At 35.2% G+C, this 18,438-nt stretch overlaps 1 long non-coding RNA gene across 1 annotated transcript; it reads left to right on the top strand.

The window, feature by feature from the left end:
* The first annotated feature begins 6,590 nt into the window (after window positions 1-6,590).
* On the top strand, window positions 6,591-17,009 carry LOC116423298. The gene is made up of 2 exons (XR_004233851.1): window positions 6,591-6,732; window positions 16,875-17,009. It is a non-coding gene; the product is annotated as an uncharacterized LOC116423298 (long non-coding RNA).
* The last annotated feature ends 1,429 nt before the right edge of the window (window positions 17,010-18,438 follow it).

Here is an 18,438-nt window from a genome sequence, read left to right as displayed (position 1 = left end):
TATATGCTCACACCCCCTGAAACCTAGAGATGTAAGCTCAGGACATCCATGTCCACATCCAGTATTTCAATGTACTTCTGAATTAGCCAAAGAGCTGCCTGGTTTTCCAATAAACATTCTTTATGGAAATTTCTTTGTTTCCCTTCCTGCTCATAAGCCATAGTATTCTGCACCGAATCCTAAAGTCAGCTCCCTTACTCATATGGTTTTTCTAGGATGTTATCAGAGTAATCATATTTTTAAATAAAAACAGTCTTTTAAAAGGAAGTTTGACAAGTAGTAACAAGGTATAGGAGTAAAGCATGGGGCACTTCAATATTATTGCAAAATATTCTGGCTTTCTTGTGCCAAACTACTCTGAAGGAGGTTTGAACTGAAAGAAGAAATTTTCATCTCCTAGGGACAATAATAAAGATGAAGCAAATATATTTTATTACAAAAATTTCTCTGGACACTTGCAGATTTGGTGTATATTTTTGAGAAACTGAGTACTCCAAATAAATCATGCAAGGTCCAATTCAAAGTGATTCAGAAAGAGGAAGTGATTGCATTATAAAAAAGATAATAAATAATAACATTATAAACTAATTCAACATTTACCAATTTAGAAAACACATACAATGAAAATTAAATTAAAGAACCACTTATTAACCACTTAACCAATCTATAGAGGCAATTCTCTTTTTATTTTAAGGAATTATATTAAAATATCAAGAGATATGAACTCTTTTGCCATGAACAAACAATACATTTGGTCTTGCTGAACATTAACAATTAATAGACATGCCCTAAGAGAGTACATTGACACAAGTGTTTGAATCTGAAAATTTTCACTGATTTGGCTGTAAGCAAAAAGTTCTCTGGTTTGTCAACCAAATATAAAATTTACTACCATTTATCTTATTTGCATGAAATGGAGTTTTCTGCAGTGTCAGCCAAAATATCGATCTGGATTAGTGGTCAAACAAGAATGAGTAGCATTATCATCATCAGTATCTTTTGAAACACAAGCCAACCCATTACATTATTATTATTATAGCTATTTTAATATGCCACAAATATGAAATTGTAAAAGAGTTTATCAATGAACATCCATGCATGTTATATTATTTTTTATTGTATATGTAAGATTTGCATGTTATAAAAATTGCCACTCACTGAATTTTATTTGAATGAAATAATAAGCTAATAAAATATTTGCATAGATTACCCTTGGGGTGGGGGAGAGTAATAAAAGAGTAATAAAACTGCCATGTAAAGTTTGGAAATTGCAGCCTTAAAGTGACATCTTGTTAAAATGTTGCCAGGCACCCAACAAGACATCTTCCAACTGCAACCAAATCCCTCCATCCAGATTTGGAGTAATCAATCTGAAAATTTTTTACTTCATAGCACCACAAGGGATATAAAGAGTATAGAAAGACCCTGCCTGCATGGAACTTATAGTCAGGTAAGAAAATTAACGAGAAGAAAAATATTTATAGTGCTTTGGTTATTACAATTTTTACTAAATCACTTCATATCCCCAGCAAATTTTTTTTAAAAAACCTCACTTTGTGTTTTTATTATGAGCTGAACAATCATCGAAAAACACAAATATTCAAGTACCCAAGAAGAACAAAAAATGATGATACATTAAACCAGAAACATCCATTATCTTTATCTATTCAATTTATGGGTTTACTACCTTCAGATAAAATTCAAATTGACCTTGTGCTTTCTTGTCTTTTAGGAAAACAAAACACTGATCCACTAAATGCCAAATAGAAGTGAAATGAGGAATTAAGGCATTTTATCCAGATTAATTCATAAAAAAGAAATTACCTCAACTTTCAGGATTCTTTGTTTAGCTCAAGTTGTTATTTTGGCTTGAATTATTCAAATAGACTCAGAATTCTCAAGTGATGTTACAAAATACTTTTTTTCATAAAAACCTTGTGAGGTAGGTAGAACAAATATTATCACTATCTTACAGATGAGGAGACTGAAGATGACAGAGATTTAGAAACTTGTCTCTGTGTGATCTTATAGAATTAGAGTCAGCTCTTTCCACCATCCTATACAGCTTCAGTTTTCTTCAGTACCTTTTTATATAGAAACCCTCACTGACATACTCCTTGTCATTCCATATTTTGAAATTATTAGTAATTTAATGTCAAAATGGGTGTATCCTTTTAAGTTCTTAAGTATCCTTAAGTCCCTTAAGTGTGATTTCTAGTAGTGCCCTCAGAGTACCACTTGGTTGGTCTTGTCATTCCCTCTTCAGTTTTACTAAAGCCTTTATTGTCTATCACATTCAATAAAGCCACTAGGAAGAGAACCTGTTATCATCCTCATTGCTGTTGCAGCTTAAGTGTTTTTATCATCCTCACTTGCAATTAAGGAAACAATTTGAAACAAACATAGTTTAGGTGACTTGCCCAGAGTCTACGGCTAGTATTTGTTTGAAGCTGGATTTGAATTCAAGTTTTCCTGACCCTAGACCCAGGGCTCCTAACTGCTTATAGGAATTCCTCTGCTAAGGAATAAAAAAAGAGCTAATTCACACTTCTAAAAGTGATACCCTTTTCTCTTCCCAAATAACTGTGAGCACCATAGTTTTTTTCCCCTAATTTGTTTGATTAGAATGTTTGATTTCATCTGTTTTAACTCTTCAACCAATGTCAAAATCATACCAACCCACTTTTAAATTCCCAACTCCAAGACTAGCCCCTCTCTTCATTATTCTACCTTGCTTCTGTATTGCTGAAGATTATCTCAGGACATACTGTGACATAGAGAGCTGACTTCAGAATCCAATTCAAATCCACTAACTTGGACAAGTCCCTTAACTTCTCTCTATTCCCCTCTCTAGAAGTATAAATTCTACAGCAGGTACAGCATGAGTAGAGTAAGTTTCTTTGCTAAGAATTCTTTAGATCGAGCAGTTCCAATAGAGCAGAATGGAACCAGCTACACCCAGCGAAAGAACTCTGGGAGATGACTATCAACCATTACATAGAATTCCCAATCCCTATATTTTCATCCTCCTGCATTTTTGATTTCCTTCACAGTCTAATTGTACAATATTTCAAAGTCTGATTCTTTTTGTACAGCAAAATAACTATGGATATATACTGTATTTAACTTATACTTTAACATATTTAACATGTACTTGTCAACCTGCTATCTGGGGAAAGGGGTGGGGTGAAAGAGGGGAAAATTTGGAACAAAAGATTTTGCAATTGTCAATGCTGAAAAATTACCCATGCATATATCTTGTAAATAAAAAGCTATAAAATAATAATTAAAAAAGAGAAAAGCAGGCAAAAAAAAAAAGAATTCTTTATATCAATGAATTCATAGTTCTATCTCTCTGCCCCTTCCTCTCACCCCCTGCAAAAAAAAACCAAAACAAACAAAACCTCAAAAAAATTTTTGTTGTTCTTCAGTCATGTCCAACTATCCAATGACCCCATTTGGGTTCTTGTTGGCAGATACTAAAGAGGTTTGCCATTCCCTTCAGCTCATTTTACAGATGAGTAAACTGAGGCAGACAGGGCTAAGTGACTTAACCAGAGTCACACAATCACTAAATGTTTGAGGCTAGATTTGATTTTTTGTCTTCTGGACTCTAGGTCTGTCATTCCTCTATCGGGCCAGATGCAGCAGCTGAGGACGATTATCCCCCTCACCCAGGGCTATGAAGTTTCTTTATTTGAAGGCCCACAAAACAAAGTTTTTGTTTTTACTATAGTCTGGCCCTCCAACAGTCTGAGGGACAGTGAACTGGCCCCCTATTTTAAAAGTTTGAGGACCCCTGCTCTATATTATGTGGCTGCCTATTAACTACTTTGACCCAAATATTAAAAACAAAAACAAAACAAAATAAACAAAAAAAAAAAAACTGTCCTTTGGAAATCTACTACCTTGTTGGGCACAATGCATGATTCTTTGATCTATCATGCATCAAGTTTCTGAGTTCATTCTGCAATGTGGGAAGGGAGATGGTCCCCATATTGTTTAATTTTATATTTCTTTAAAAACAGCAGTAGCTTTCAGTTTCGATGCAACAGCATTTTATGGCTGGCATCTTCAGCACTGCAACAGCAGTTTGTATTCAGAGAAAAAAATATTACTTGACAGTAATTGGCCATAATCTTTGAAGAGAAAGAAAATCTCTTTGTAGACTCTCAAAAATGGGGACATTTTTCAGTTAAGACTGGCTAAGTCATTTATTTGGTCTTTTTTTTTTTTCCTTTCTCTATCATGGATTAAAAAAGAGAGAAGCAGAACACAAAATTTCAGAAATTTTCTGAGCAACCATGTAATTGTAAGAAAATCCCATTATCTAGCAAAGTGTATGTGTCATAGTTAAGCTTATCAGTCTGTCACAAAGGCAACAGAGGATCTGCTGAGAGAATAAAAGTCATCAGCTTAATTTCCAGTTTTTACTGGTTAAAGATGAAGTTTAATCAGAAATATGTCTCTTTTCCTAGTTCTCTTTTAACATTAAAGGATGTATACATATTCTAATTATGCAGGTATTCTGAAAGCTCCTTATGTCTTTATCTTCAGGCAAATGTCAAAAATGAAACCAGTAGGCTAATTTCTGGGTTCCTATGTTCCCTCTGTAAAAACACAGACACACAGACACATACACCATATAATCATCAAACATGGAAGATGAGGATAATGACAAATATTTGGGAATTACTTATGTTGGATTTACTTTACCAGAGAGGAATGTGAATATATAATAAGAAAGGTGACTTTAGAAATTAGAGTTCAAATACTTCCTCACCTATTGGCTATGTGATATTGGGCAAGACACAGCGTTTCTCAGCCTCTGTTTGCTTATCTTTAAAAAAAAGGTAATTCCAGCACCTACCTCACAGGATTGTTGCGAGGATCAAATGAGAGAATATATGTAAAATGTTCTGCAAAACTAAAAGGTCTATATAAACTGGCATTAATTGTTTAGTAATTTTTCAGTTATATCCAACTTTTCATGATCCCATTTGGAATTTTCTTGGCAAAGATACTGGAATGGTTTACCATTTCCTTTTCCAGTTATTTTACATATGGGGAAATTGAGGCCAACAAAGTCTTGCCAGGACACAAAGTAAGTATTTGAGGGGGAATTTGAATTCAGGGAGATGTCTTTTCCTGATTTAAGGCCCAGTATTGTGGGCCACTTAGATGTCCCAAGTCTACAGCACCCAGTATTCTCAGTTGTCTCACATCCAAATATTGAACTAAGCCTGACTCTGCTTGTTTCCAAGATCAGATCAGATTGGGAGCATTCGGAGTGATATAGCTAGTAGAGCAAACTAATATTATAATTGGAATCTATTTCTGGATCCTATTTCATTCACTCCACTTCAAACCACTGATTCTAAAGTGCCGAAGGAAAAGGGGAAATTTTCAATACTAGCCCACCATTCCTGGACTTCCAGTGATCTCCTATTCCCCCTTCAGCCTCTAAGACCCCAAGTTAAATGTCTCTTTGCAAGAGATAACTGCAGCCAGGACTAGCTTACAGAAAATACCTATGCTATTCTCCCTCCCTTGGTTCAGTGCTCCTTTTGTTTTCTCCTTGTACCCCCAATTGTGCTATTGCTGTTTCTGTGCTCCTACCTTTCAGCCAGAACATAAACACTGGTATCTGAGTTGTTTCTGACTTCAAATCAGTTTGGAAAAATATATCAGAACAAGGTGGATGATCATCTGTTCCATAGAGCCCCTAGTTTCACAGTTATTAAGTCTCTACAGTGGAAGTTCTCTCTTAAACAACCTTCAGGAGAGGGAGCTTTGTCCATCTCTGATGTCAGAAGAGAAGAGCAGTTTAACTTCCTCCCTATACCTTGATCTTTTCTTCCTCACTCCTGGCAGCTCATAGTTACAGAAGCTGTTACAGGGCTGTGGGCAGGACTCAATAGTTGCCCTCGGCCATAGCGGACAAGAAAAGGCTCCAAGTACAAACAGATTCCAACTTTCCTAATTTTCAACCTCTATAGTTTTTTTTTTTTTTTTTTTTTTTAATAGCCTTTAATTTACAGGATATATACATGGGTAACTTTACAGCATTAACAATTGCCAAACCTCTTGTTCCAATTTTTCACCTCTTACCCCCCCCCCCACCCCCTCAACCTCTATAGTTTTGAATCAGTACCTTTCTGCATAGAATACCAAAGCTAGGAGGCTCTTAGAAGGAGTCTTTTGTTCATTCCCTGCATTTTACAAACAAACAAACTGCAGAGGGAAAGTGCCTTAAATTTTATTCACTTTTACACCTAAGTGAATCAATCACAAATTGTTTTGGGCTGAAAATATACAGGGGACATCTCTAGATAGAAGGATGTTTCTTCAGAAAGTGACAGACAGACTAGATAGAGATATGGCATTAGAAAAAGCTCCCATACTTGCAGGCTGAATGACCCTAGGCAAATCGTTTATCTTGTCAGGGGCCCAGGCAATTCTCAAAAATTGAAACTGTGGAATAGGTACAGATCTACATAGGTAGGGGAATTTTCTTACTGAGAGTTTCCTATATGAAAGAAATCTTTCTGATAAAACTAATCCCTTAATTCATAGAAACATTAATCTCATTAAGCAGTAAAGTTTAGAGATTTTTTTTTGATTAGATTTAACTCATTAAAGTTCTGTTTTTCCAGTAGGTGTATTACTTCTGGATTTTTTGGAATTCATTATTGGATCAAGAATCTTATCATGCTGAAAGAATGAATCAGGGTAGGTACTCATATCTCATCAGTACTCTCTTCCCCTCTGACTGAATCCTCTAATTGGAAGATGAAACTGATGGAAACTACAAATCTGCTTGTAAACTAAATCAGCTTATTCACAGGAATTGCTAAAAATGAACATATCTTATTCCTATTATAATCAGGTCAGTTCTCCCATATAGTCTTGTTTGGATAAAAGGATATGAAAATTCGAGTCCATGCTTAATCCATCCATCCAATTTCCAACTCAGAGACCATCTTGGTTAGCATATCTTTAGACAAACTCCTTCCTGCTTTCTCCCTCTCTCCCTTTACTTTCTAGATCCTTTTTGTCCTCTTTCACTCCCAGAAACTTTAAAAGTCATTTTCCCCCAAGAGCAAGTTGCTTAATCACCTGACTCTGCCTTGTTTAGTCATGGTTCATTTAAATCTATGAGTTATTTCACGTAATAAGTGGCCAATCTTTGTTACCTGTGATGGTTGTCTATGTCCCAAATCTATTTTATATCATCACTTCACTTAGGGTGGCTTTATTTTCACATCAGAACTATGAACTTAAAAACTTCCATTTTAGGAGGGGGCTCAGGGTAACCATCTCCTTGTTTTCTACCAATTGCCCTGTCTTTGGATTGGACTTCATTATATCCCAATGCCAGATAACTTCTCCCACCTTTCATTTTCTTTTTGGCTTGTGGTCTTCTCCCTTTAGAGTACAAGCTTCTTGAGAGATGGGATTGTCTTTCTTTTTATTTGTATCTATGCCCCCAGCACTTAGCACATGATTGACATATAGTAGATAAGTTCAATCAATATTTATTGAGTACTGATTAATGAAAATTTCTTTGTGGCATGTAGGTGCCCCTGGCTTCTTAAAGATTTGCCAGAGTAGCTCATGCTATGGCATGTACTCTCAGGCTGGAAAAGCTTTGAGTCAGCTGGCGAAGAATTATACAAATATTATCTGAATCTCTGGTTTCCTTCAAAACTCAGTTGAAATACCACTTTTTACAAGAAGCCTTTCTTAAATTCTCCAAGGATGAATGCCTCCCTTCCCCAAACAATAGTGTATTTATCTGATTTACAAGCTTGCACATGCTTGTTTCCAGAGCCATCTCCATTTATCCTGATTTATATCTGGCCACTGGACCCAGATGGTTCTAGAGGGGAAAATGAGGCAAGTGACCTTGCATAATGCTCCCTCACTTACATCAATTCACTTGCATGTCACAGCATCCCCTTCCTAGATGTCATGGTCCTTTACAAGAACAAGGATAAACAACAACATATGTACTTAGTGACTCCATTAGAAGGCAAAGGCAGGAACTGTTTTGTTTTTGTATCAACAATGTTTAGCACAGTGCCTTTCACATATTTGATTGATTGGTTGATTAATTGATCAGCTGAATTAAATTTGAAAAGATTTCACATTAGATTAACATAGAGAAAAGAATTTTTGGCCAGAGCAATTGTTGAAGATTATCTTTCTAAATTGTAGAGGGATATTAAGAACTATGTCAATGGAAGACAATAATGAATAGAATTATGGATCACCAAAGTATTGAAGTAATTAAAAAAAATTGATCATAACTAATTAGAATCACCTGTCCTATCAAATACAAACTTAGCCTGAAATTTAGGTTCCTTTCTTTCAATACCTTTTCAATTTATCTTTCCCTTACTGAATCTGAGTCTTCAATCAAACCTACTGATTCCATGTTCAAGTCTAGAGACATCATCCCTTTCTTTATTTGGCATATTCTTTTCTCCTTGAGTCTCTGAACTTGACAAAGCTCATCTCAAGATCTCCTTTGCTAGGATGCTACTAGAGTACGAGCCTAGAGTCAGAAAAACCTAAATTCAAATCTGGCCTCAGTTACTTACTGTGTGACTCTGGGCAAGTCATTTCCTCATCTTTAAAATGAGCTGGAGAAGAAAATGGTAACCCATTCCGATATCTTTGCCAAGAAAACCCCAAACGGGGCCAAGAAGAGTCAGCATAACTGAAATGACTGGACAACAACAACAAAAATAATAGATAGGAAGAGCATTTGTTAAATGCTTGTTGTATACTGTGCCATATCTAGAGGTAGGAATACAAAGACATAAGCTAACAGTCTTTGCCTTCAAGGAATTTATGTGCTGACAATAGAAGAATGCACATAAAAAGGTGCTGGAAGGGGAAGGCATCAGTGACATAGCAGGACATGTGTGAGCAAGACAAGGGCAATCAAAATCCATGGACGTGGCATGGAAACACTGAACTGAGTAACAGTTTTTGTTTTGTCCAAGTCCTGGGAATCTCTATAGCCTGATACTTCTGCAGGTACAACCCTAGATTCCATCCCTCTTACTTTCTAAATGAGGAAACTGATGCTCATAGTTTGAGAGAAGTCACACAGGCAGAATTATGTGAATCCAAGTCTTCTGTTTTCTTTTTGGATTTTACTTTTGAAGGCAATCAGGGTTAACTGACTAGCCCAGGATCACATACTTATTTTCAAGTATCTGAACTTGGATTTGATTCAGGTCCTGTGACTCCAGGACCAGTGATCTATCCATTGCACCACCCAGCTGCCCCAAGCTCCTGTTTCCAAAGCCAGTGTTCTTTTCATTGTGTCATGCTGTCTCCCCAACAATTTGGTGGTCACAGCAGGTGCTCCCTCTCAGTGGAGGATCCATAAGAGGGACTAAAACTCTAGTAGCAGCTCTGGTCCTGAGACTGTGATCATCTCTGTTTCAGTCATGCTGGTGGCTGGCTCTGTCTTTACTACTGTTCCATTTTATTCCAAAGTCAGGATTTTCTGATTTTTTTTTTTTTTGGGGGGGGAGGGCGTACCAGAAGTGAAAAAGAAGCTATGACCATTTGCTGCATAATGTAACTCCCTCATCTCTGTTCCAAGTAGGCAGGAGAGAGTTTGAGACATTAGGATTATCAGGCTCTAGACAGCTTGACTTAATGGTTCCATACATGGCCAAAGAAAAAGTTTTGGCATTTGCTCTTTAGTTGAAAGTAACATCATAACCACACCGAACAGGGACATTTTTTATATCATATCATTTCATATATTTTCATATAATATCATATATTTTCAGGAATGCTGAGGTCTTAGAAGGAAATCTTTCTCCACATCCTTTTTCCAAGGTTTAGTACTTGTTTTTATGTGATCCTAATTTTCCTTAAGATTGGACTTAGCAAGTTTCTCCTTTAGGGATGCCCATCAATTGTGGAAAGGCTGAATAAATAGTATATGATTATGATGGAATACTATTTTGGAATAAGAAATGATGAAGGGGATAGTTTCAGAAAACCCTGGGAAGACTTATATGACCCAATGCAAAAATGAAGAACCAGAAGAACATTGTACACAACAAATATAAAGATTGTTAACAATGGTCAACTGTGATCTTAGCTATTCTGAAAAATACAATGAATCATGACAATTTCAAAATACCTAATCTGAAAAATGCCCTCTACCAGCAGAGAGAACTGATGAACTCTGAGAACAGATTAAAATATACATTTTCACTGAAAGAATTAATGAATTCTGAGAAGTGTATTTTTTCACTTTATTTTTCTTGCTTAAAAAAAAAGCAGTATGGCCAATATGTAAATGTTCTGCATACATGTATTACCTGTGTCAAACTGCTCAATGTCTCAGGGAAGGGAGAAAGGAATTTTGAATTCAAAATTTAAAAGATTGTATGATAAAAATGGTTTTTACATGTAATTGAGGAAAAAAATGTTTATAAAAAGGAAATGTTTTGCATGACTTCACATGTATGATGGACATCACAAAGCTTGATTTCTCAGTGGATAGGCAGGAGCTGGTGGGAGGAAGAAAATTTGAAATGAAAAAATTTTAAAAATGATTTAAAAAAAGATCTTTTCTCCTTCCATCAGCTCATATAATTACTAAGTGCTTTTGAAGGAAGGGGGAAATGGTCACAATGATGATGAGTGGCTCTGCTTGTGCTTTTGCAATGTTCTATGGTTGTTAACTAACTCAATAGCTGATCTGAAGAGTTGGGACGGGATAGCATATAACAAGCAACTGAATTGTGCTCTTGGTCTGAATACAAGCTCTGGAATAGTGCCTAGTCATCTGGGGACGGTAGAACTTGACTATTACATTGTCTATATATAGTCAATCAATAATGATATTAGTGAAGTAATCATTCTGTCTAGGATTTGAGTGATTGTAATTATGTGGCACAGTAGATATAATGCTTGTCCTGGAATCAGGAGGACCTGAGTTCATATATGCCCTCAGATACTTCCTAACTGTGTGACTTTGGGCAAGTCACTTAATTCTTTGGCCTCAGTTTCCTCATCTGTAAAATGAACTGGAAAAGAAAATGACAAACCACTCCAGTATCTCTGCCAAAAAAAAAAAAAAAACCAAATGGGATCATGAAGAATCAGATGCAACAAATTGACCAAACAACAATAATCATCTGAAAAGTACAAATAACTCCAGGCAAATCTCTAAATTGTGAGTCAGATATTATACAGCACAGGTGGTACTCACTTCTTCAGCATTTGCTGCTTTGGGTATAATTAGATATACTTTCCTCCCTGACATACAGGAGGTACTTACTTGATAAATCTTTACTAATTGAACATCTTCACCTGGGGTATAATATGATCTGAAAAGGTAACACTCTGGCTATGGAAATGAGTCCCTTGTTGACAGCTCTGGGGTGATAAGCTCATAAAAAGTTACTGTTCATATATATACTCCAACCATGAAAATACCCATTCCACAGATACAAGGAATTAACGGGCCATAGAATGAAATTTCTTTCACTATCCCCATAGCTTTATGTGACTACTTAAACTCAGAATCAGAATGTTAGTGGCAGAAGCTAATCATCTTTTCCAATCTCTTCATTAGACAGCTAAAGAACCAGTCCAAAGAAAATTTAAGTGATTTTTTGACTTGAATTTGCAATCCTCTTGGTGTGAGGAACTTCCAGTGAGGAAACTCTATCACTGAAGATGAACAATTTCTCTGTAATTTAAGAGTCTCAGAGTGTGGTCTGCATCACAGATAGATTGATTAATTTGCCCAGAGTCACAAACTAGGATATGTCAAAGGCAAGACTACCCCAGGTCTTCCTGACTCTGAGACCAAATGCCTATCTACCACCAACTAAATGGTGTTAAATGATGAATTCCTGACAAATGGCCAGATATTAGCATACCCAATACTAGAACTTGCAAAGTATCTGTAAGAAAACTGATTGGTCTTCTAGAGAATGGCTATGAGAAAAATCTTCCTTGAACTATTCCTATTAGTGAACATCATTGTTAAGAGAGGAACAAAGCATTCATATAGGATCATAAGAGTTAGATTTAGAAAGGACTTTAGAGACCACTTAGTCCAGGGATTTTTATCCTTTTTTGTGTCACAGCCGACCTCTGGCAGTGTTGGGGAAGTTGATGGTCTTCTTTTTATAAATGTTTTTAAATGCAGAAAACAAACAAATTATTTTAAAGCAGCTGTAAAAATATTTTTAAAACCCTAAATTAAGAATCTATGATCTAGTCCAAACACTCTCCCCCCAATTTACTGATAAAGAAATTGAGGCCCAGAGAGAAGTAACTTACCTAAATTCACTGTTAGTTATAGAATGAAGATCTGAACCCAGGTCTTCTAACCCCAAATCCAGTGCTCTCTCCACCACATCATGCTGCTTCCCCTACTACTATGAACCATTGGCCAAGTCTGAAAAAATGGGGAAAATCATGACTAAACATCTAGCAGCATTAGAAAAATAAGTGCGTAGAGCAACACTTCCACTTAGCTGGCAGTTAGACTTTGGTGGATGATCAACTGAAACACTCTTCTGAAGAAAAAGAAAAGGTCTCTGAGAAAAGCAGAAAACATTTGCTACAAAGTCCATGCATTTTATTCTGTAGAACAACAGGATTTATTGGTTAGTATCAAAGATAAAAAATTAAACAAAAGATGGTCACTGATGAAACAGGCTTGATTTTCTAGTTTCTCCTAGAAGATTGGATAGATAAGAAGCAGGATAGAGGAAGGAGTTGCTAGAATCAGACCACCTGATGACAACGAGAAGTAAGTTTATCATGGTTAACAGAAAAAACAGGAGAAACACCAGTTATTAAAGTACAATAATCTGGTGCTATTTTGTGTAAAGCTAAATAATAAATCTTGCATATTCTCAACAGTCTCTGAGGGATCTCTAAATTACTATACACTATGATATTTAGTTGGTATTTAGATTGATGATCTAGAATCATCAGGAAAAAGTTAAATTGATGACTGCCTTCTTTACCAAGGCTGAATATATGTAATACATTTTAGATTTCCACAGAGAGGTAAAGTGAAAAATCTTGATGGGATAAGCTTCATTTATCCAGAAGTTTCAAACATCCAAAATGTTTCATTAAATGACAGAAAATAAGACAATATTAAGTGCCTGGAAGCTGATCAAGTCTGAATTAAATATATTAGAATCCATTCTTCAAGGTGCTTTCAATTACCTAGAATTTCTTGAATTATAAATTCAAGATGAGTTATCAAAAAAAAAATTTAGAAAGAAAGGAAGGAGAAAAATGAGGCAACCAGAGGTTTAAAACTTATTTTATGATCAAAATTTAATGAACTTCCTGGTGATTGAATGAATTAGCACTTATGACCAAATCATTTGATTCTTTCTATCCCTCATTAAATAAGAAGTTTGTTAAATAATACTGAATTAAAATCTGAGTTTGCTCTATCTCTACATAGATTTTACTATATCTATATCCACAGATTCTAGCAGTACCTTCCTCAACTTCGCTTCTAATCTATCTGATGTAACTTAGGGAAAAAATGAAGACTGCCTGGAGAAATTAAAGTCAAACTTATTTCATCAGTCATCATCCTTTGTTTAATTTTATATCTAATGCCCATCACAATTAAATATGGATATATGTGTCTGTGTATTTATCCATCTCTACCACCTGGCACTTTGTGCCTGCATTTCATGGGATATTTGTCCCCCAAATGGCTACATTTGGAATCTTTTATGACACAGATAATCCTAAACCCAAGATAATATTCAAAGTGCCACTAAGTTATTGTCACATAATCATGCAGAAAAATAGGCCAATGGAAATCATTTATTCCTATGTCCTCTTTGTATATTATGTGCAGTATTAATCCCAGTCATATACCATTCTGCTCCCCTCTCTTGTTCAATCAACATACTCAGGCTATTTAATTATGCTTCTCAGTTGGTATCTGCCCAAGGAAAGAAAACTAATTTTAGTTTAAGTGAAACATAATGAGAAAGCTAACTCTACTAGTTAGGGAAGGGGAAAAATCATATGCTGTTGTCCAAAACCAAAAGAGAATTTCAGGAATCTTCGGTTGGGTGTTATCTCTACTATGGATAAAATTAGCACCTCTGGATGTGGGCCAACCTGAAAAAAATTAAGCGCAATTTAAAAAAAATAACTGAAATAAATGAACATATTTTGAACAAAATCTATTTATCAAGGCAAATGAAAAATCACCTAGTAATAAACACAATTCAAAAACAAACAATTCCCATTAGAAAGTAATTATGAGACAGATTCTGGGGCTTTAGGAAGTTAAAAACCATGAAAAGGATATCTCTCCAACTCATTGGGTAGGACCTGGCTTAGTTGGTAGTATCTGAAGACAGAGCCAACAAGGGTTTTTGAAGATCTTTGAAGATTAAGAAGGGGGCCCAGGATGACGTGTTCTCATGGGAAATACAGGAAAGTGCCCATACAAATATTTGTAGAGATTACACAAGTAAAATGATGATTAAGTATTTCTATCTTACTTGCATAGTCTTAAGTACTATCCTTTATAAAATAGTTAGCATCTATTTGATTCTGGAAGATTTCTAACCTTTCTATCATATTTGATAAAAATCTGTATAGGAAAATTTTCAGGATTTTGCTCCAACTCCATGGGCTCTCACTATATTAACTTCATATTTGTGAACTTCTAGATGGATGATATCATTCATATCCTTTTAGTTTATGAGATGAGTCCATTTCAATACAATTTAGGGAGACAGAGTGGTTATACATGCTACAGAGTTCACTTTTATTTAAACAATACTAACACCTTTATTTAAACAATAGATGGCATAGTGGAAAGAGTACTGCCCAGGAATCAAGAAGTCCTAAGTCCAAATCCAACCTCACTTAACCCTGATTGCCTTCCCCCGAAAAACAAAAATAAAAATAAACAAAAAACAGACATTTCCAATGAGTTCTATAATTATCATCCATCTGAAAGGTCCTAAGCAAAATATTTCAGTTCTGGGGCTGATCTAATAGTTTGGTTCAACCTGGAAAAGTCTTCATCACCACCTTACTGGGAGATTTTGAAGCTAGGATGACAAAAATCACACATAACAGCACACACTTAAAATTTGTACCTAGGGCTGAGTTAATATTCCTTCCTTCTATAGCACTTTGAAGTGGTTGGTACTTTTTTTGAACAATAATTTTGTGAATAGAATATGGTATGATCTCCATTTTATAACTGAAGTAACTGAGGCCAAAAGAAGTTAAATGATCCATTTGAGATTAAGTAGTTTTCATTTCAAAGGAAGAACTCAAACCCTGTTCTTTTGACATCAAATTTATTGCACTGAGAAATTCAGTTGACCTTTGGGTTTGGGGAATGAAAATAAATAAGGGAAGGTAATCAATGCTTTTTAAATTCCATTTGACAAATTTAAAACATTTACCATTTACTGCATGCAGTAAATAGGCATTGAGATGTACAGATGTGAAAATTACAGTCCCTGACCTCAAGGAAAGTATGTTCTTGCTCTTAGACTTGAATTGTACTATGGAATTTAGCCATGGGCTTGCCTTCCAATATCAAGAATCTCTCATTTCCCACTTTGTCACATTTTGCAAATCTGCAATTCTAAGTTTAATGTTTTTTATTACCTTACCCTCCAAGTCGAAGAATTTTTAAATTATAGTATATATTAGATATACTGCAATGTATATTAGTCAGGACCTACTAGTAAAGTATGATTTGCAATGTCCATGAGGACTGTTTAGTCAATGGTAGAGAAGGAATCTTCAGAACTAGGAAGGAGCTCAAAAATGCTTTGAAAAAGTGTGTTGGGGTAGGAAGTTTATTCTGTCTTGGCAAGGAACAGAAAGACAGCATGCTGTAGTGAAGAAATCACTAAAGGAGGAGTCAAAGAACCTGGTTCAAATCTTTGTTACTTACTAGCTGTGTGACTTTGGACAAGACATTCAAGCCTATAAAATGAGGTTGGATTAGATAAAAGGGTCAAACAAATTCACTGCCTAGGGCAATAAAACTCCTGAGTGTGGAGTTAAATTAAAAATTAGCTGTAATTTTATATTTGTAATTGGGAAATGTTCAACAAAATAAAGAACACATAATCATAATTTGTAGTTTTCTAAGTCAAAACGAACTGACAGGGATATTTCTATTTGAGCTTGCCACCATTTGACTAGATGACCTTTCCTCTAATGGATGACAATTTCTTGCCAATCAATATACTAAAATGCCCAGAATGACCCAGGGCAACTCCTATATAAAGTATATCTTTAATTTTATTATGGCAATCAGCAATAAAACAGTTTGCTTTACAGAAATTTGTTTTGAAGCTATATCTTCTTTGACTATAGGTATTCCATAAAATAAATTATGAACAGAAGAGAATAATGCCTATGTACATACGTGTTTATAGTTGACAGGAAGAAAAAGTAATCAACTTGCCAGAAAGGTGTTTACTAAGCACATCATTTCTTGTGGCCACTTTGTAGATGAATTAAGCATTTATTAGGGAACAATTACCATGGTAACTAGATATCATTACAAGGAAATGCCATGGCATCTATCTAGCAGAAATCCAACTGACAAAAATAGGTCAGAACCTCACAGAATGATTAGTCCCTAGTATCAGCTATCTAAATCACAGCATCTGAAGATTCAGAACTAGACTTGAGATCTTTAAGATGTAAGAAGCCATATTTTGAGGAATATTACTCATATTTAATATCCAGCCAAGAAAAATGAAGGTCCTCATTTAAAAGCAGATGGTATGACTAATAGTCCCTTCTTCCTTGTGAGGATTAACCTAAGTCATTTCTGCTTCTAGCTCCTCCTGTCTGCTGGGAAACAAAGGACACAAGGGCAACGACAGGTGGGCATAGAAAAGAAAAACACATGGCCTCTATCCTGGTTAACACTTGTCTGCAGGGCACCTGCACTTTCTCACCAAAAGGTACCTTTTTGTCCAGTAATGAAAATTGTATTAATCATGGAAATCATTTTATTATATCAAATAGCTATTAATCATTGAGAGAAGTGGAGGTGATTTGTATAATTGGATAAAAAAAAAAATCACAAAATTCTCCTTTGTCATTTCAATGAATTTTTTTTTTAAATCTGTGTGATCTCTAGAAATGTCTTTAAGGCACATAATTTCCCAAAGCATTACTGAATTTTTAACCAGAGGAACTGTTTTCAAATCCCTACTCTACGATTTACTATCCATGTGACTAGGGGCAAATCAGTTGACCCTCTTGTTCTCTTTCTGCATTTGTAAAAAGAGAGTTTTAATGCTAGATGATTTCTGAGATTCCTTCTAAACTCTTAATCTATAATCCCTTAACCTATGATCCATACAGAAGAACAATACATAATAAAGTGTTAGAATCTAATCTAATATTTAATGACAAGATAAATGTTCTGTTGAATTTTTGCAATTCTACATAGTTATAGAATGGAGTTAAAGACCCCGTTTACTCCCTCCCCATACCACCCCCCATCCCCACCATGATACTTTTTAAATAAAGTTTCCAAAATAGTTTTTTTTATAACATTTCATATATACATTTTATTCTGAGAAATGCAACTTGCTAATAATAACAGTTAAGTCAGATTCTACTTGATCTTTTTAAGAAATGCATTTGTATCAATCTCTGCTTCTTACCTTAAAAATTTTCTTCTATAAAGTTTCAATTGTGTTTTCCACATGAACAATAAAGGAACAATGTCAAGTTATCTCAGAGGCAAAGTTAAGATTCAATGATGAAAAAATATTTATGAATCCATAGAAATCATTTGAAGCTATTTTTAAAAAAAGATGTATAATTAAAGCTAAGGTTAAAAAAAAAGACCCGCCTAACATCCTGATAATGTGCTAGATTTGACTGAGACCAAATCACAGATGGCTTACTCCGTTCCAATGTAAGATCTGCAGACCAGGAGCTAGAAAGCCATGTCCTACTCTCAAGCTCTGCCACCAACTCTATGATCTCGGTGGACAGTTAGCCCATCTCTTGGAGCTCTTATTTCCTCATCTGTAAATAGATTAAGGGGTAGACCATGTCTAAAGGGTTCCTTCTGGGTCTAACATTCAATATTTCGGTAAGGCGATAGCACAAATAGTATAGAATAATTTTTTTTTTTTTTTTGCTGGATAAAGAAATGACTTTAAATATATGGTTTAGTTTTGATAGGGGCCTCATGCCCTTAGAGCTACCTGTAAACATCTTTAACTTTTAGACTAATATGGTATCTAAGGCCACTTTGAGCTCTAAAGTTCTCCAAGTCCAAGATCATTTTATCTTCTTTTTTGCAAGTTAAACAACAGCAAGGCAGTAAGGATAAGTGGGTCCTAGAATTCTTCTAATGGGCCAAAAGATATGAAACTTCCT

Source organism: Sarcophilus harrisii, chromosome 1 (genome assembly GCF_902635505.1).
Source record: "Sarcophilus harrisii chromosome 1, mSarHar1.11, whole genome shotgun sequence".
Classification (NCBI taxonomy): domain Eukaryota; kingdom Metazoa; phylum Chordata; class Mammalia; order Dasyuromorphia; family Dasyuridae; genus Sarcophilus; species Sarcophilus harrisii.
Note: the sequence above shows the minus strand (reverse complement) of the source record. Positions and strands in the feature narration are given on the sequence as shown.